Here is a 16,906-nt window from a genome sequence, read left to right on the forward strand (position 1 = left end):
ATCCACCTAACAAATACTGCCAAATTCGGGACCCACCTCTTGGCAGTCTTAAAAAGGGGGCATAAAATATTAGTGGTAACGCTCAGATTCCCTTAGTAGTTTCAGCCCACTAAATATTCGCTCGCGACCCATAGTTTGAGAAATGCTGCGTTAGATGATTTGGCGGCTATTCAATTGGTGAATATTTTTTTTTTGTCTGGGTTACTCTTTAAATCCTGGTTTTATGGCATTTAAATTAACCAAACATACCATCAGCCGTAAAAATGCATAGTGACTTTATCAATTAATTAATTCATTATTTATCCATGCTATTATAAGCCCTTTCCACGATAGGCCATCTACCAAGCAAGATAATTGAATGTGGTACAAGATCGAGTTCTTCTAACAAATTGTGTTACTGTTGTAGTCGTAGTAGTAGTAGTAATCAGTTTATTGTACACACAGGTTTACATAAAATTTACAGAAATAGCTAGAGGTACCAAGGCGAACTTATCCCTATAAGGGATTGCTTCCAGCTAAACTTCGAGTAGATGAGGAGACTATTGTTGCCTGGCTGACGGGCAATTTGCTGACGGGACAGAATAACAACAAGAAATAGTTGATTTAACCAAATACCTACACGGAGTTTTGTGTTTTCTTGTCTCATCTAGAAACCCTATATCCCAGGCGGTATGGTGTGATATACCTGCAGAGCTCGTGGTTTTATGACGCTTTCTGAACACCCTTCAATCCACGGTTTCACTTAGGTTTCAACAAATGTCTTGCAAGCCTGTCATTTCGCTTTCCTTTACTAAATCACGCTAATGAGACAGAGATATTTATGTAGGCGACAATAACACACTATAGATACCCTATTTAAGTAAGTGTCGATGGTGAAGCAGTCGGTTTTAGTTAACCCAAATAAATCTATAAGTAGGTAGTAGTAGTAAACACTTTAATGCACAAAACAAGTACATAACACACAGCGAATCATAGAGTAATATAAGGAAAGCAAGAGTGGTAACTCCATACATCAGTTTTCTTACCAAAACGCGCGTTATCTTATTTCGTAGTCGACATCTAACGTCAAGTAGTGGAACTATCAGTAGGTAACGCTAATTGACACCAGATGGCACAAGTGTCGCTACTGACGAAACATGTACTGCTAAAACAATTTACAACTGATATTAGAAGCAGAAGGAGTTGAAAATAGAGTTTCAAGTAATCCGGTTATAATATTAGCTGAAAATTGTTGAGCATTACAGTTTTTGTTCGCCGCGACATCTATTGTCGACTAGAAGTACTGATATATTCCGCTACTTGACGCTAGATGTCGATTACGAAATAACGCGCGTTTTGGTAAGAAAACTGATGTATGGATATGGAGCTACCACTCTTTCTTTACTTGCTTTCATGCCATTTGCAATGACAGTGTGGTGCATCATTAATGTGACAATATGACGTTTATAGTGACACTCCCACACTTTATTCTGTTCAAGTCGGTGCAAAGTTAGCTTAGATGGGACTTTAAGTACCCACTTACCTACCTACCTTTTGTACCGAGGGCCAGGCCTCCTCTTTTTCGCAGGCCAGATTGTATGGAGTTGGTTGCAATAGGGCGTTACTAATTAAGTATTATGGAGCTCTCTGAAATGCACTGTGTAGACAGTGGGAACTAATTCATTTCCCTTGCTTAATAAATTAACGCAATACCTTGTACCTAAATAAGGTGGGCCGTAAAACACTACAAGTGTGATGAAGACGGAAGACTGTTATTAAACTACGACAATGAAGTCGAGATCCGGTTCATGAAAATGGTTTTAAAATACTTACCTAATAAAATTGAAATAATGGCAGAAGCTTGTATATTTTACCTCTAAGAGACGGAACCCTAGAAAGCTAATACTCGTAAATCTACCAATGCCAGCAGTTCTGTGCGGCTCAAAGCTGCTAATAATTAGTCCTCGAGGAACCAAACGTGAACACAATTCATTACTGCTCTAGAACAATAAATTCAGTATTCCAGTTGTTGCACGTTGGATTCATACATTCTAACGCCACTTTCAATCCATTATCGGATTCGACTCGTGGTCAGTAAACATGATGGTTTACCAGGTTTTGACTTGGTTGAGTGTTAATTAGGTAAAGAAGTGGTAGAGTCCGCAGCCATGTTAACTACTGCAAACAGCCAGCTATAACTTATAATCACTTTGCAGACTATTTTATATTTCAATATACTCGTAACTCGTAAGTATTGGCTAGTAGAAAATAAAATACTTATGTTAAAATTAATGAACCTTGCTTTTCTTTTATTCTTACCCAACTGTGAGGAAAAAAACCGGGCAAGTGCGAGTCGGACTCGCGCACGAAGGGTTCCGTACCATAATGCAAAAAACAAAAACAAAAAAAAGCAAAAAAAAAAACGGTCACCCATCCAAATACTGACCACTCCCGACGTTGCTTAACTTTGGTCAAAAATCACGTTTGTTGTATGGGAGCCCCATTTAAATCTTTATTTTATTCTGTTTTTAGTATTTGTTGTTATAGCGGCAACAGAAATACATCATCTGTCATCTATCATGGTTCGTGAGATACAGCCTGGTGACAGACAGACGGACGGACGGACGGACGGACGGACGGATGGACGGACGGACGGACGGACAGCGAAGTCTTAGTAATAGGGTCCCGTTTTATTAAACTTTGTTTGTGTAGCAACATTCGTGTGTCAGCTTGCTGCTGCTGTCATATCTATTGTGATCATACCTGTACTTGGGCCCAGCCTCATCCCTGATCTTTTTAAACTGGAAGTAGTCTATCATCAGCTCATCATTGTTAGACGTGCTGTAGCTTCCATTGGACTTCTCCAGCAGACTCCAGAGGTGCTTCAGCTCACTGTTGTCCAACAACTCCTTACTTTTCTTCTGCAGGAACTGCGCCCGAGTCTCCTCTCTCAGCTTTTGAGCCAACACCTCGTCAGGACGAGGAAGTTTGTAGTAAAACTTCAACTGTCTAGCTATCACGGTTCGTGAGATACAGCCTGGTGACAGACGGACGGACGGACGGACGGACGGACGGACGGACGGACGGACAGCGAAGTCTTAGTAATAGGGTCCCGTTTTACCCTTTGGGTACGGAACCCTAAAAAGGCAGGAGTTTTTTGAGTTTGGAATGTAAAAGTATGTTCCGATGGTGGCGACTGCATCCGTAATACGTATTAAGAAGTGTATTCAAGAACAATTATTTAATTTAACTGATTTCGTTGAGACAGCTTTGAAAATCAGTAGAGAAAATTTCTATGGAGAAGTGCGCCGAGGAAATTCATTACATTTTACACGCTATGTTGTGGTAAGAGTGAAATTGAGCGAGTATGAACGCCTGCTAAATGAGCCGCGAGCGAAACATATTAGCATCAAACACTTATCATTATAAAAAGTCTTAAAGTGTGCGTTTTCCTTACACGTTACACCGTTCCGTGCGATCAGGGTTTATCTGCATCATCTGTTCAATATACCGACACCACATAAAATGCTGTCTGAATTAATTACTTTATAGAGTACCGTGCATCGAAACTAAAGCAGTATGCTGGAAATATTCTTACTGTCGATTTGGATTATTAAACAATATGGTCAATACTAGTCAATAGGTTCAGGAAATAAGCTTTCCACCAAAAATATTTTCATGTAAAATGTTGCCAAGGCGAAACCATAAGGCTCACACTGTCAAATAGTTATCAGATCTCTTGTAAGTAGAGCCAAGCTTCTAACTCTACAAGCCTTAACTTCCCAAACTCTACACTTTAGTCAAATTATGTGGCTTGGCCGTTACTACATGAACTATTGTATAATAAAAAATAAAGTATAGTGAACTTATCTCAACTTTGAAAAGTATAAGAGGGTGGCAGATACTTTTGGCGCGTAGTTTCTTTCGCTACCTACTATTGATGCTGACTGTAGGTGAGCGTTTTCCAAAAAAATGTACATTTCATTCCCAAGATTTCCTTTCCAGATCGTCACATTTTTGTATGTTTTTTTTTTATTTGTATGAACGTGACGCACTGGAAAAAATTTTGAAGTGAAAACTTCTTTAGCGACGCTGGGCACTTTTTGAGGTGGGGAAAAAATGATAAATTCGAGACAGCGTAACGCGATCACGTGACCGTAACGTTTAGATGGCCACTCATTTAGATGGCATTTAAATCAATAAAGAAAAACTCAATAACATTACATGAAAAAAGTTCTAATCTTGTACGGGTTGAAATACGAGGATCTCACAGTTACATTCTAACTTTATATCACTCAAATATAATTCAACTAGATGAAAACCCGGCTTCGCTCGGGTAAAATAAATAATAATAATAGATACTCATTTTGAATTGAGTAATTATTTACTTTTAGACTTCAAACCTTCATCATGGCGGTTACATACCAATCTCATCTCAGAAAACTTTAAATCCATAACATACAGTTATAACTCTAAAAACTTACTATTTCGATATATCTAAAAACAAATATGTAATTAAAAAACCTAACCTAACCCACTTTTCTGGTAACAGTTGGGTTCTGTAAGGGTCGCAGTTCTAACCTAACCTAACCCACTTCTGGTTGCAGTTTGGTTCTATAAGGATTACAGCTCTAACCTGACCCACTGTTCTGATCGCAGATCGGTTCTGTAAAAGCCGCATTTATAACCTAACCCACTTTCCAATCTCAAAAGAGGGAACCCTTTTGTACCTACCCTTCATGGCACTAAAATAAAAGTACATATGGAAATTATGACTACGATTTCATTCTTTAATATTAAAGCCTGTCCGTTAAATATTAAATTCGATTACAAAAAAAAAATAAACAGAAACTGGATAAGTGCGAGTCGGACTCGCCCACCGAGGAGGGTTCCGTACTTTTTAGTATACGGCAACAGAAATACATCATCTGTGAAAATTTCAACAGTCTAGCTATCACGGTTCATAAGATACAGCCTGGTGACAGACAGACAGATGGACAGTGGAGTAAACTGAAATAAAGGTTCCGTCACACAGGCGCGTTTTCCAGGCGGGGCGTGAGCGTTTTATATGAAAAAGCGGCGCGCCCCGCTCATGCGCCGCCCGCAAAACGCGCCTGTGTGACGGAGCCTTAAATGTCATATACTAAGAAAACCGGCTAAGTGCGAGTCGGACTCGCGCACGAAGGGTTCCATACTTTTTAGTATTTGTTCTTATAGCGGCAACAGAAATACATCATCTGTGAAAATTTCAACTGCCTAGCTACCTATCACGGTTCATGGGATACAGCCTGGTGACAGACAGACAGACGGACAGTGAAGTAAACTGAATAAATGTCATATACCTACTAAGAAAAACCGGCCAAGTGCGAGTCGGACTCGCGCACGCAAGGTTCCGTACCATTACGCACAAAACGGCAAAAAAATCACGTTTATTGCATGAGAGCCCCACTTTATTTATTTTATTCTGTTTTTAGTATTTGTTGTTATAGCGGCAACAGAAATACAATATCTGTGGCAATTTCAACCGTCTAGCTATCACGTTTCATGAGATACAACCTGATGACATACAGACGGACAGAGGAGTCTTAGTAATAGGGTCCCGTTTTTACCCTTCGGGTATGGAACCCTAATAAGAGTGTATAGATTTGTAACCCGTCAGCAATGTAAGTCCCTTGGAGATGCAGAGATCTAGTCTAAAGTCCCACTTACCATCGGCACTGACAGCCTTGTATGCTTGTTTGCCACCAACATGGCATTTTAAAACATATGAATAAAAACTTACTCATTTCATTTGTCATATCCAGTCTAGCATTGGCCCCGGTTAAATATTTATTTAATTTTGTTTTTAGTATTTGTTGTTATAGTGGCAACATAAATACATCATTTGTGAAAATTTCTACTGTCTAGTTATCACGGTTCATGAGATCATGGTGACAGACAGACGGATGGACAGATGGACAGCGGAGCCTTAGTAATAGGGTCCCGTTATTACCCTTTGGGTATGGAACCCTAAAAAGTGATCATGGCCTCCAGTGCCCCAGGCTGGAATCGAACCAGCATCCCCTGCTATAGCAGCAGGTGCCTGTGCCATTCGGCCACCGGGCCCCAGCGGCATAGGTCGAATTTTTCCAAGTATAATATGCACTACTTACTGAAGGCTTATGGTGCCCCCTGGCCATCCCTGAGCCTAAATTAAATATTTTCTGAAAATAATTTGTTTTGTGTTAATAGGACAGTGAAGTCTTAGTCCCGTCCCATTGCCCTCCCCGTCCCGTCTCCCGGGGGGTCCCGTATTTACCTTTTGTGTACAGAACTCTAAAAATCAACCTTGTTTACTATGTACTAAGCTTCACTATGACTCTGAAATTTTAGCAGTATATTGTTTTAGTTGTCACCTGACTATTTATTAAAGTCAAACTCTGAAGTTGTTATTTACACTTTTATTTGAATAAGCATAAAATATATCTTATTATATATACTATCTATGTATAATATCTTATTATCTTTTAACCTTATATTCAACTTACATTGTCTCCGGAGATCACTTATTAATAAATTAGCTTCATTCAATTCACTTTCCGATTCACTGATACGCCTCAAGTTTGATTCTTTGAAGCTAGTCTAAAGCACACATATCAAATATGTCCACCATACACTGTAGTTGTTCACACTGTTTTACACTGTCCATATAATCAGAGTGGAGTCAGCCGGTTCTTTAACTCGAGACTTTCTTTGAATTACTTTTGTGACTTCTTCTCACTTCACTTTCATCTCGCTCACTTATTAGTTTGTCATGCAAACTCCTTCAAGGTTGCTTTCCGTCCAGGTGGCTAGCAGTGCCATGTTTGAAGCCTTTCTGAAATTAAATACAACTTAGTAGACATATTCAATATAAAATGTTTGTCCGGTCTGGCCTAGTGCGTGGTGACCTTGCCTATGAAGCCAATGGTCTTGGGTTTGAATCATGGTAAGTGCATTTAATTGTATGATGAGCCCAGATATTTGTTCCCGAGTCATGGATGTTTTCTATGTATTTAAGTAGGTACTTCCAAAGAGACTGAGATTTGTGTAAGAATGTCCCTATAATATTTATTTTTATTTATTTGTCAAATATATTTAAAGTGTTGACACTACATACATAATACTGATTATAAGGTAATGTATGTAGGTGTAAACTATCTCATACGTTAAGTAAAGAGAAATTGGACGTTGCTCACGACGCTATAAGTTATGAACTTTGTAACATGTAATGCTAATGTGTCTCACATATGCAATACAATGAGAACTATTGTCTTATAAACTAACAAAATAATAAAACAAATACTTACTCGCCCAGGTTAAATCCAAATTTTAACATCCGTTAAACTTGTAACTTCGGTTTCTACAAAGGCTGGTAAGTACAAAACGTAATGTAAATCACTGTTTATCGTTATTTATACAATTTTTACACTTCAAACTACACATTTCAGGGTGATTTCAGGCCTAACTGATTTTATTTAGTTTAGATTTCAACATTTCAACACTCAATTATTCAACACAATGTAATGACGTTGACGTGACAGAAGACCGTTCGGAAACTCAAACTCCTCTTTAGAGCGCTTCAATGTCACAATAAATGGGATGGGTGCAAGATGAGATTGACGCCAATTTCTTTTCGGTCGATTTGATCATCCCGTCGACGCCTAAAAGCGTAATTAGAAAGAATGACAGAGATCATTTGCGAACTTCGGTGTTCGCGGTTACAATCCAGCTAACAACATGCAACATATTCTGAACGTAACCACAGCTGTCAAATGTCAACCAACAAATTGAGCCTTTAGTATTGTTTGTCGAAATTTTTTCACTTTTAAATGCAAAATACGCGACAATACGAATTTTGCGGATATATGTTGTCGATTCAAAAGTGTTATTTTTTTACGCTCTTTTGTTTGAGCATAATTTAATTTGTTTCTACCGTCAAAGCCGCTCGCGTTTATATATAAAGATAAAGCTACATCTTGATGAAATCGCTAATAAAAGTGATCTCTAGTACTGGTGAATAAAACTCACAATATCATGACCAAATATATTTAGATGCGAGGTCTGCAAGGTAACTTTACAATTTCTATTCGAATTTTAAACAATTAACGCTACAGAATTTCGAATTTTAAACAAGCTCACTGACCAGCAATTTCGGAACTAAAGTTTTTCAATAGAAAGGAGGATGGGTCAATTATACATAGTGCTGCAGACATTTTGGACTAGTCATTGAGTTTTCACTTCTGTCGGCACTCCTGGAGTGCAACCCGTTGTTTTTTTTTCCATACAAAATTTTGGGATACATTAATTCATGTATGAGGCGTGAATGTACAAATGATTCTTAGTAAAATGAGCCCATGAAGTCAATATTTTGAAGACATGAATGAAATGTATATACATTTTTTTTGAAAAACGCTCAGGTACATCTTCTCCCAAAGGAAGGAAAAGTAGTTTAAACATAAAGTCTGGCTTTAGAGTGTAATTATTATATTGAACACGTCCAAATGCGAGCCGTTTCTCAACAACCGTACGCTACGTTAGTTAGTACAGGAGCCGGATTCAGATGTAACAATTTATTATAGATTTAAATTGGTTTTGATACGACATTGACAATAGTTCACGCTGATTGCTGCAGACGACCGTGAAGGTCCCTAAGGTCCTAGTGCTCGACATGCTAATGCCCAATAAATTTGCTATAGATAACACATTGTTGTGTGACGATGATAGAGTCTGTGCGGAAAGAGCAAAGTGAATCATACCTAGAATGTATTGGTTCCCTTGTATTTCACGACTCATTTCTTCCCGCACAGACTCTATGTACTGGGACATTGACGATCACTAGGACCTTTCCCGTATTGGAAAAGAATAACTACATATTTAAGACTACGAATACCACATAGGATTATTACTGGAACGGTGCATACTTAACGTTAGTTTAATAATAAGTTTTTTGAAGGAATATAACTTGTACAACTTGCATTCGTGTGTATCGGCCAGTGTTGAGGGTTACCGGCATCATTTACCTATTCAAAATTATTAACCTCATTATAATCATTATTATGTGAACAAGAACGCAACAACAGCCAGTCATAACCAACGTGTAAACAAATTGCATCTAGATCTTACGTAAAGTGCGATATGAAGGAACGATTCAAAGTTTTTATTAAACTCTTAATTAGCAGAAGAAATGCATTGCACAATCGACTTGTATTTCTCCTTTCAAACGTAACTTTTGTATGAATCAACTGCAAACATTAGTGGATGATACACATATTATTGGTATTCATTATTATATTATACCTACGTAAGAGATGTTTATTTTACTTTCACTGTTTGGTAATAAATAATTACCTATGATAGGTAGGTACATTAGGCAATGACGATAGCCCTTTATTACATATAATTCAAAATTGCAATGTTACTCTTTCCCATCACGGAACAATGGTGTTCCGGACCTTTGGGAGGCGTGCGCGGAGCCGAAGCCAACACGTAGAGGCCCTTTTGACACTTTAATGAAATGTAAGGGGTACACCGAGCGGAGGCTGCCCAGAGGCAGCACCCGCCAGGGTGTAAGGACTATTGAGAGTTGATGGAATCTAAAATGAACTAGGTTATTGGGTGAAAGCGATGGACTAAGAACTGAGCTATGGGGTAAAAAACCGGACGCCTGCCTAATAAAACGGTATGCAATTTTATTTCCGGCAGACGGTGACTCGCCCTCACAAGATGGGCCCCCACAAAAAGCGACATCTAGGATGGCTCAAGGGCAACACCGGTGCGAGCGGCTCAGGGGTGTCGAGAGGTGTGCGCCGCTTTCTACTCAGTGGCTGTACTGTTACTTATTATTAGTATAATTCATTTATCTTATGTAGAAAGCCTTTAATTCTCCTAGTTTTTCGTCCAATTAGGTTTGTATTTAGCATATAGGTGTTAATATTAACACCTCAAGTGTCAATTGATTAAATGGAAGAACGACAATACCTACGACGACTTACACGACGAGATTTCAATATTAATGCATAAGTTAAATATTAATATGTATTTCAAGAGAATATGACGCTAGTTTGCAATCACTACATAATTATTATAATACAGCATCCTTGGTACAATGCCTCAAGGGCCTATTTTAGATTTAAGCTAGTTATTAATTTCGTTTAGTAGTACCACTGTATATATATTGTATGTAAATAAATGTATTAAAAAATTATTATAAAACAAAGTCCCCCCACCACGTCTGTCTGTTTGTGTGTTTGTATGTTCGCGATAAACTCAAAACTACTGAATGGATTTTCATGCGGTTTTCACCTATCAATAATAGAGCGATTCTTGAGGAAGGTAAAGTGCATAATTTGTTACGGATTTGTGTAACCCGTGCGAAGCCGGGCGGGTTGCTAGTGTAATAATATAACTCGGAGGGTGTAGGTAATTACCAGTTATCGTACATTTTCCAGCATTTTTGGTGCAGCAGAGTGGTGTTAACGGAATTGGTATAGATAATTTCAACTGAAATGGTAAATTAAGGTTAATACTAACGTAATTAACGCTAATTAATCATTAGGGTTGAAATTATTTATACCAATTCCGTTAACACCACTCCGCTGCACCAAAAATGCTGGATAATGTACAGTCACCTGCAATAATATGTTACACAGCGAAGGCAGCAAAAATATCTGACACGATTTTATTTGTAGCGCAATAAGAGCGTGTCACATATTTTTGCGGCCTTCGGAGAGTAAGATATTATTGCAGGTGACTGTACGATCCCTGGTAATTACACTACACGTATTTTTTCTGCAGCATAAGTAGGTACCTAGGTACAGCTGAAATAGCACAGTGAAGTAGAGTCTCTATATGAGGCTCGATTACACGGGTAGAGTGGACCATACCAGCAAGGTAGAGTAGAGTGAGAATGTCCTTTCTGCACGTATTCGACCACTACTCTAGAAATACTACGCTACGTATGTAGTTTTCAAGCAAGGAGCATATAGCCTAAGCCTACCTAACCGCAAAATCATACTTTCATCGGTTTGAAATAGGGACATCAATTCATAAATTTCAATAGCATTACGATACAATAAAACCAGATCGTTGCACCATCAGAGGTACCGACATATTATGGCTGCATTAGATGAAAAGTGAATTTTATAGCATACCTACCTAGACTTGTAATGTTAATAGCAGCCAAGTAATGTTGTTACATAATTTGGCATAAAAAGATTATTCGTTTGACAAAACAATAAGGTAACGAAACAAACCGGACCATCCGTTGGGTGCGCGCTGCGCGGCGCGGGCGACCCGCCGGGCGAGTTCCGCGCCCCGCGACGCTGCGCCGGAGTCAGCACCAGCCTCAGTAGTGCCCGGGCCTGCGCGGGGTGCGGACTTACGCCCTACTCCACACACTAATAAGTCGCCGTGCGTTCGGAAACAGTGAATCTGTGCTTAACGTTACCGTGATAACAAAAGTTCCAACTGACATAATAGTGTTTCATTTTCATTCACCTCCTTGGATAAATGCAAGCGAGTTTTATAAAGGTGAGTTTACGCGGCCGAGTTGCGAAGGGCCGAGCCTCTATAAGCTAGTTTACTAGTTAACTTCTCCGCTAAAGGGTTAAGTAGGCAACTTTTGCAAGTCGCATTCTCGGGTAACATTTGTCAACAATACGTTACGAAATCCAATTTAAATGTTTGATACTTCATTTATTGCGGTGATTGTTTTGAAACGCCTAATTTGTGGCCCGCTTTTTTAATTCAATAAGCAATCTCTCCGGCCTTGGTCAGGGAACGGAATGTGGCGAAGAAAAGGTGGCCCGAACGCGGCTAGCACGAGTTATTGAACCACGCAGCCTCCTGGATTGCTCAACGAAAGAACTCACTGACAAACATTCAGTTTACATTCATTTCATTTCTCTTCAGAGTCTCTTCCAGTCTCTATTTACTAACTACATTTATAGATTAAGATAAAAACAATTGGATGAACACTTTAAAAAGGTTGACAATATCCGAAACAATTGTAGAGTCGGTGCAGTCAACATTCTAATAAGCCTAACAATACATTACCTTGATCAAGCAAAACTGGTTCCTAACCAACACTGACAGGTAATCCGACTCTATTACAAAACATCTAACTACATATAACTTTACCTGACTACTAACTTATCCTTATTAACGCGACAGATAAATTCCAAGCCAATGACTCAAATTCTTATTGGAATTTAAAATGGAATGATTTAACGGAAATGCATTTAGGAGCACTCACTACTCAGATACCTATTCGTGGGAACGGTTGACGTTTTTGCCCCCAAAGTACCGAAATGATGGCTCTATTTTCTGCTTGCTGCAGACTAATCGAGTTTTTGCAGAGAAGTAGGCTAATGTCATTTAGATGTGCTTCACGAGACCTTGGCTCCGGTCAACCCCCTTCTGTTTAAGAATATTGCAATAGCCTACCTATTTGATGGCAAACTGCACTTTTAGGATTAATAATCATATTGCAAATTTGAGATACAAATAACAACTAGTGTGAAGATCGACTGTGACGAAATCTTTTCAGGTTTCTTGAAATATTGAGATTCCCAATTGAATCCATCTTGGATGACTGTCATGCATCCACTGCTAAAGCCAGCTCCTAAACCAACTTACAAATTAATGAATATAGTCCAGCGGTTTAATGTTAAGTGAAAAAGGTTTCAAACTATACAAAATAGAGGGTTTATATATTATTAGAATTAAATATAATGCACACTGTAATAAACTAAGTAGGTATTTGTAGATTTATGTAATGGGTACATTGCTGACATCATGAAGGTTAACTTCATCTTTAGTTTATTAGCTACCTATTTTTTATCAGTAGAATATTAAACTTCCTAGTTGATTTTTGCATGCGGTAGCTTTTTGATCTCGTGGTACGAGATGACACAAGCTATTTACTACCATAGCCTCTAGCCTCGCCTCTTCTTCTCTCCATAATCGCTTGAGAGTTGTGTCAGTCAAGTCGTCACATCACGTCCGTAAGAAGGTGTGTTTGTCTCTTCCCTAAGTCCCTTCTGTCCCTAGAAAATGAGCAGTAACAGCCTCGTTGGAACAACTCACATACCCGAAATACGTTGAAGGGTAAATTGGGAGCATTCAGCATAGCAGTCCCCGGACTGACTTACTTGACGGATTTTCAAACGCTTGAACAGAACAATCACCCCATCAGAAACTTAATGTGCTTCAAATCATAAGTTTCCAATTTCACACTCCATGATCTCTATTCCTACTGGAAACAAATAATAGCAAAGGTGCGGCGCTGCGTTGCGTGTCGGGAGGACGTTAACTAGCGCGCCTACATGCACCGAAATCACGTAATGCAGTTATTCGACGCGTTGATTACTCATTGATTGATTAACGAGGCTCCTGTTTCCGTTCGCTTTTGCTTTCGAAGATTCAACCTTCGAGCTCAGTGATACCAATATAGTAATTCACAAAACATTATGTATGCGAATGGAAGTTAGCTGCCCATGTAACGTGACCGTCAGATTCCAACAACTATCCGTCAATTTTAAAATGGTTTTCCCGTAGCGAAGTGGTCGATATGCTTTATGAATTAATGAATGCGTTTAGATTGATCTTTTCTGATCTGGTGCTTGTTTTCTTGGTGTGAACGGAGAGAACATGATCTAGATGAAAATAACGTGTTGTTAATTACTGCCGTAAGCAATGCAAGATTGCTTCAGAACGTGTTCTTCTTTGGTTACACCTTAGGGGTATTCCACAGCTTGATTATCTTTAGAATGATTGGATTCCTATTATTGGTTTTGTTTTTATGGTTTGAAGAGTTTTATGGTATGGTTGAATAACATATTTACTGGAGTCCTACGATGGTAAATCATTCTTTTCTTTGATATTATTCGTCAGCAAGTTTTAATTTGTGGGAACGTTGTTGATTATAATGATTATAGTCTCATATTGAGTATACTTATGTACCTACTTAAGACAAGTAAAAAAGCGGCGCAAGTGGTACCCCGTTACTTTTGCTAGATTTGTTGCATCAGATAAAATTAAATGAAACATTCAAAAGTATAACAGAATATGTTTCACCCTGACCAACAAACATTAGGCACGCATTTCAGCACTGCCGTGCCGAATCGCGCACAAAGCATAATAACTCGAACAATACGGGCATTGATGATCTACGAAAACAAATACAGATGGAGCGATTAGTCTATAGACTCACAAAAAACGAAGCTTGGAACGAAATGTGTAGAAAGTATAGCACTGAATTAACTGATCTACTAGCGTGGCTCGTAACCTCTTTAGTATTGTTACCCCATGAAATCAACATACATAATTTGACATTACAGATTTGTTAGCAAGCAATTCAAGCAAATAAACTTCAGGTACCTACCTATTTATAATAATATCTATATCTATATCCTACTCTACCTTAAAAAATAACTGTTTTACCCCAACGTGCAAACCCCAACGCTCCTAGTTTTGAAATCAAAGTAGGACCACAAAGTATGACTGACCAAAGCCGCAACTTTTCGTGGCTCTAAGTACTCTATCTAGCGTGCCTTGCTTAATTTCTCAATCTGCTTGTGATTCCACATGTCAACAATGCCCTTAATCGATTTACTAAAGGGATCGCTGTTAACTGTCAGAACAACCGCTAAGTGCTGTCAAAACACTGACCAACCCTTCAAATGGAATTAATGTCATGTCAAAGGGCTAAGTTATGCTGAACATTAGCCAATAGAGAAAAAAAATAAGTCTTCCGGTGACACTTGTTGCACTGGAAAACTTGAGTAGTTAGAAACTACGCATATATTCATGCTTATAATTATTGACGGCATAAATTTCGATCTTTATTTTCTACATGTTACAGATGAGATGACAAAGAGATATACATACATACGTTAAAATAACTTTATCTTCTTTTCATAAGTAAACGGATCAAGGAATTTGATCAATTTATTTTACTACTATTAAATAGGTACATGTCTTTTGCGGTAACATTTAAGTAGTTCAGCTTCCTTATTGCCCGCTATTATTCATTTAGACATCTCGTAATGGTCGAATTGGACGATGAATAATTTGATCGAACACAAATGTTTTAGTAATTATTTTTAAATTTAGTTTTCTTTGTGACTAGGAATCAAGTGCTTATTCACTGTTGAACGGATTGACTCGAAAATTCGTAAGAATACGCGAATAGATGACAATGCAATAAGAAATAGAGTAGGTACTAGATAAAAACAGTTAGTAAAACATTTCTTTTATCTCTTGAATAAATACCTAGTCATAACTATGTATATACTCAAATAATTTCTAAAAATACGATACGCGTCTATTATTAGCACGTATATCAGTTTTATAGCAAAGTGCATCAACTTTTCGACGAAGCCAATATGCTCACAACGTTGTAGGTGGACGTGGGCGGCGCTTAAACCGAGGAATATGTATCGATTATTATTTTTGATTTGGCAATAAATCCTCTATTGAAGCTTAGTGTCATGCGATTAAGCGTTACAACTTTTCTAATTTGGTGTCACTGACCGAAGTCAGATATTTTGCAAGACCTCAGAATGTTCAACCCCAATATACGTATAGGGTATATGTAGGTACCCAAATGTCGAAAATACAATCTACATTTTGGTTTACCCCCTGTGCATATTACAGGTGTATCTTAAAAAAACCGGACAAGTGCGAGTCGGACTCGCCCACCGAGGGTTCCGTACTTTTTAGTATTTGTTGTTATAGCGGCAACAGAAATACATCATCTGTGAAAATTTCAACTATCACGGTTCATGAGATACAGCCTGGTGACAGACGGACGGACGGACGGACGGACAGCGGAGTCTTAGTAATAGGGTCCCGTTTTTACACTTTGGGTACGGAACCCTAAAAATTAACAATTAGGTACATGCATTTAGGGTTACCAGATGACAGGAATTTTCCTGACATGTCAGGAATTTTGTCCTTTTGTCAGGAATGGGGACGGAACACGAAAATGTCAGGAATTTGTTGAATTGATAGACTTTTTTTATAAAGTACCTTTTTATTAACTTAAATCAATACAAATAATAACCGCTGACACTGACAGACGTCCTTTTACATTTCTTTTCATATAATATATTTTTACATGTGGTTTTTGCCCTAAAAGACTGATAATTTACTCATGTGTGAACCCAGTTAGTAGTGAATCATGCGGACAATTGATATAATTGATAAATACCGCAACCATGGGTTGCAGTCGCATTAATACCATGTTGACATTTGTCATACACCACCGGCAAAACTACGAACGAAATTAGAAATGATTACAAGGAGTCGAGCTAAAGCGGTAACAACAAGCGCACGCCCACCACCCCCGCCCGCCTCGTCCACTTCCTCGTCCACATCGTCGTCAGGCGACGAGTTCGCAACGGCGCCTGACACAGACGGGTCCAGTGACGAGAGCGGGCCGCCGCCGCCGCCGCCACGACCACCTGCGCGACGAGGGCGGCCACCGCTGCCGGCACGCTTGGGGCCTGCGGGACATCCTGCCCCGCCCACGGCTCCCGCTACCGGTGGTATAGTGCGACGCATGAGATGGACTCGAGACATGAACGAGAATGTCATGCGCGCCTATTATGGGGCTACAGAGGGGGGAACACAGCTGTCCGCCTACCGTTCGAGAATACTGCCTCTGTTTCAGACTCTTGAACCCACCATCACCGTGTCGGAGCAGTGATTATCGGATCAGGTGCGCGTCATTCAGCGGCTAAAGCGCTTGGATGACGCGACACTTGATCGGCTTCGCCAGGAGGCTCTCTCTGCTCGCGCGGACTCCATCTCGGTGCGGGATCTGCCCGCCACGTCGCCGGATCCGGTGCCCGCACCCGACCTGGCACCGGGGGCGCCACGGGTTGATTTCTGTACCGACGAG

At 39.3% G+C, this 16,906-nt stretch overlaps 1 protein-coding gene across 1 annotated transcript in view; it reads left to right on the forward strand.

The window, feature by feature from the left end:
- Positions 1 to 11,337: 11,337 nt before the first annotated feature.
- LOC134800522 (uncharacterized) overlaps positions 11,338 to 16,906 on the forward strand; it is a 111,031-nt gene continuing 105,462 nt past the window's right edge. The window contains exon 1 of the mRNA XM_063772992.1: positions 11,338 to 11,529. The gene's annotated coding sequence lies outside the window, so the exon portion shown is untranslated. The remainder of the gene's footprint in view (positions 11,530 to 16,906) is intronic.

The sequence above is a fragment of the Cydia splendana genome, chromosome 20 (genome assembly GCF_910591565.1).
Source record: "Cydia splendana chromosome 20, ilCydSple1.2, whole genome shotgun sequence".
NCBI classification, from domain to species: domain Eukaryota; kingdom Metazoa; phylum Arthropoda; class Insecta; order Lepidoptera; family Tortricidae; genus Cydia; species Cydia splendana.